The sequence below is a fragment of the Callorhinus ursinus genome, unplaced genomic scaffold, assembly GCF_003265705.2.
Source record: "Callorhinus ursinus isolate GAN/ISIS: 27379988/994484 unplaced genomic scaffold, GSC_fseal_2.0 scaffold62, whole genome shotgun sequence".
Taxonomy (NCBI): domain Eukaryota; kingdom Metazoa; phylum Chordata; class Mammalia; order Carnivora; family Otariidae; genus Callorhinus; species Callorhinus ursinus.
This window is the reverse complement of record NW_027397124.1, coordinates 6760252-6764494: the sequence shown is the minus strand read 5'-3', so window position 1 is coordinate 6764494 and position 4243 is coordinate 6760252. Positions and strand designations below refer to the sequence as shown.

At 36.5% G+C, this 4243-nt stretch overlaps 1 long non-coding RNA gene across 1 annotated transcript; it reads left to right on the top strand.

Moving 5' to 3' along the window:
* The first annotated feature begins 227 nt into the window (after positions 1–227).
* Positions 228–3712, top strand: LOC141371244 (uncharacterized). Its single transcript, XR_012376043.1, has 2 exons — positions 228–1173; positions 1254–3712. It is a non-coding gene; the product is annotated as an uncharacterized lncRNA (long non-coding RNA).
* The last annotated feature ends 531 nt before the right edge of the window (positions 3713–4243 follow it).

The window sequence follows — 4243 nt, the reverse complement described above, 5'->3', positions numbered from 1 at the left end:
CGATGCGGGGCTCGGTCCCAGGACCCTGAGATCATGACCTGAGCCGAAGGCAGACGCTTAACAACTGGTCCACCCAGGCACCCCTATACAGTTCTTTTAAAAGCCATTTTTCATTTGTTCTTTAATTAGGTTTATTCTGCTGGGCTAGAATCTGTACCAAGAATTAAAAAGAGGTTTAAAAAGCATAATTATGGTAGAGTTTCTAAATGAGGTGTTTTTTTTTTAAATTTTATTTATTTATTTATTTGATGGAGACACAGTGAGAGAGGGAACACAAGCAGGGGGAGTGGGAGAGGGAGAAGCAGGCTCCCCGCGGAGCAGGGAGCCCGATGCAGGGCTTGATCCCAGGACCCCGGGATCATGACCTGAGCCAAAGGCAGACGCTCAACGACTGAGCCACCCAGGTGCCCCTAAATGAGGTGATTTTTTTTGTTCCAGATATTTGATTGGAGGGTTTCTTTTTTAGGTTGATGTTAAGTCTAAAACGATCATTTAGCATATAAAATATGTGTTGGCATTTTCTTTCTTCTTTTTTTTTTGTAATCTATAGAACAACTTGGACACTGTAGGTTTGTGTTACTTTTCAGGCTGAGGTTTAATTATGTGATGGATTTTAATCTACAAAGATATTTTAATCTAAAATTTTTAGTTCTAGTCAAATGAACATAGACTACAAATTTACTGTTTTCTCATAACTTCTTTTTCACCTCCCAAATTTTTAAAACGTGGTTTTTATTACATATTAGAGATAATCTACACTTAACTTGTCATTGCCACTTCTTACTTAAAACTGATTGCAGCAATAAGGTTGGGAAAAAGTTCAAGGTGTTTCTTTTCTAGCTGTTTGTTACTAAGCTTCCATTGAGTAGCCTTTATCTACAATGAGTTTTGCTCAGTATGTGAAAGAATTTGGATATGAGCCTACCTAGATCAGATCGATTTCACTTCTACATCGTTCCGGATTTTATGGCCCACCAGTATAATTCCTGGAGTTACTATCAATCCTTAGGAAATTAGAGAATTGGCCAGAGGCATTCTAGGAAAAACTCTATAATCTTATTTCATTCACAGATCTCTAGGGATCACAGAGGAGAAGAGAAAATACAGTCGAAGTAGGACTTCCTGCTGTCATTTACTACGTGCCTCTTCCTTTTGCTCAGGGGCTGTGGTCAGGTGAGAACAGAATTAGAATTGTTTCAAGTTACGTCATGTTCCTAGAAATTTCTTGGCCTTTAAAGTACAGCTCTGTTCAGTTACTTACAGCTTGCTGGTACCACAGTAGGGAAAAGCTACATTTGCATGTGTCGTTTAAGCCAACACAGGGAACATCCACAGCAAAGCTAGCAGGAAGAGCAACCAAGCAGTCACAGCTTGTCCACATAGCAACCCTTCACTTGCCAGAGTTTGGCATTCGGTTGGTGAGTAGCTGTCCTCAGGTCTCCATTCAGTCCTTTCAGGAAATCTTGTAGGAGTGCAACATTCAAAACACCATAGAAATGAATAAACCATTTTTGCCTGAGATGATCGGAGAAAGCTTCATTGATGAATAGCATAGGTAGATCTTGAAAGGATAGGTAGACTGAGAGAGGGGCATAGGGTTTATTGTTCTGGAAAAGAGGACAGCCTGAGGAAGAGTCAGGAAGAGGGAAGTGTATTTGGAGAACTGGCAGTTTGGGTGGGTTGGGATATAGTTTTTACCGTGATACTCAAAAAGAGTTAAGGTTGAGTGAGATCATGAAGGACTGCCAATGGCAATTTAAGGAAGTTGAGTGTATTTTCAGTGGTAAGCTGTTGAAGGTTTTTGTGTAAAAATAATAAAAACTAAGGCAGTGCTTTTAGACAGTCTGTTCATACCAAGTAGTTTTAGATCACTTCTCCTTTTTTGCAACTTTGAGTTCCATGGATCTCATCATTAAGGGTAGATAAAATCTGGCTGTTAAATTTTCCATAAAGGTCCAGAAGCTGACCCCCATATACCTCTGAGGAGTCTTTCTTCTTAATATTTAATAAGGAAGTAAGGTTTAAGTAGTTTTTAAAGTCATCATTCAGGAAATACCAGGTCATGACACACAATTTCATGTAAAGCCTTATTAATGAGAAATTCTTTACAGTATATACTTGGAATGAAAGCATAACCAAAAATCACTTTTCACCTCAGGATGATGTTGGAAAATTTATTTTAAATACTTGAAAGGCTTATTTTGGTTTCATGCAGAGTTCAGTTACTTGTGGATATATATTCCAAACAATATAAACATTACAATGCTCCTCTGGAATTCCCATGGAGCAACTCCCAGAAAATGTCTATTTTAGATAGAATCTTTAATCTGTAATATGTATAATACAGGATATATAAAATCACCACAAATTATTTAAAAATATACTGTTCATATGTTATCTGTGGTATGTGTATCCCACCCACCTTTAAGAACTCAGTGGAGTCAAAGCTAGATTAAAGGCATTATTCACTTTTTCTGTCTACTCTTAGATAAATGCACTTAAACTTACCGTCCCCCTTTGGTAAAGTTTCGAAGCTGTTAACATGTAGTGCTAAAACATTTTAAATGAGGGTATTGGAAAGATTCAACTTGAATAGTAAATGTTACACTTTGAAGCCAGTATAACATGGCAAAATACCTAATTTGGAATAGGCCAAGGCAAAATTAACAAAAAAATACAGGTTATAAATTGAAAACTTACTGTGATGGATGCTGTCAAATAAAATGGCTTCCAATTAACAAAAAGATTACAGATCATGTCTGTATTATGTTCTGGGTTACCAGAATTCTTTTAACTTATTAAATTGTTAGGTACAATGAAAGTCTTACATTTTTGAAGCTTTTCCTGTTACAGAGTTACTGGTATTTGGCTTAGATTAATGCAGCTTAATGATTAGGGTTTTAATTAATCTTTGCTGAGTTTACACCTGGACTTGGAGCGTGGTGTAAAATAGCATATTGACATGTTCTCTGTCCCAAAGTTTAACAGTAAAAGGTGGATTATGAAGCCGACTGATGTCATGAGATGGAATCTGAAACTCAAAGACTCTTTTTTGTTTTTTGTTTTTTTTATTCCATCTAAAATGTGTATTGTAACTCTATAAATACACATATCAATGTAAAACTCACACAAGCTTCACCTAAATTGGGAGAGGTAATCAAGACATGAACTAAGCTAATGGCAACAGAAATAGAAAAAGATTAAACCAAACAAAGGGGGGGAAAAACAGAGTCTAAAAGGATCCCAGCATTTGAGCCAAGCTTCAACTTGCTATTCTTTGTTAACGATTAATTTTGGTGATTTAGAAGGGCTGTTTGTTAATTAATGATTTATGTGGTAATGTCCCTTCACATCCCCTTCTTTCCCATTCTCTAATAGACCCAACAGTAAATATCTTTGGAGTTTCCCTGCTTGATTGCTAGGCATTACTGATTATAAAATTCAGTTATCAATATTGACTGGTTTCCTTTTTAACTTTATGTAATTGAGTTTTTTAAAAAGAGAACCATAATACCTTTTGCATATTTTTCTATTTTACTCATTCACTTAAAAAAAAAAAAAAAAAAAAAAGACTATTTGAGAGAGAGAGCACACGAGTGGCCAGATGCCTGACTTGATCCTGGGACCCTGGGATCATGACCTGAGCCAAAGGCAGACGCTTAACCGACAGAGCCACCCAGACACATCATCATTTACCTTTTTTTTTTTTTTTTTTTAAGACGTAACTACGCTTAGAATAAGGGTGAACTGTAGCACTTCATTTATCTTTTGTTAACCAGTAAGATGGGTTCAAATAAACAGTTTTCAGATAACATTGATTTCCATAGCTTCATCATCACTTCTGGGCTTATGACTGTCAAATCATTGTCTCAGCCCCACCGGCTAGTACTTGATCTTGATTGTGCACTGGACTTTGCCCTGTCGCTCCTCGCCTCCAATTCAGCCTGCGTTAAGTTAAAATTATCATCTTCCTTAAAATTGACTAACCTCATAATTTGCCTATTTCTGTGGTTAGTGCCATTATTCTCTGCCACCACAGCTCAAATGCTGGGATCCTTTTAGACTCTGTTTTTTCCCCTTTATTTGGTTAATCTTTTTCTAGTTCTGTTGCCATTAGCTTAGTTCATGTCTTGATTACCTCTCCTAATTTAATGCAATAATCTATTAGCTTGTTTTTTAACCTAATGATTTCCTTCTTTAGCTACCCAGTTAAACTGTTAATTTTCAAATGAGTAGGATTTAA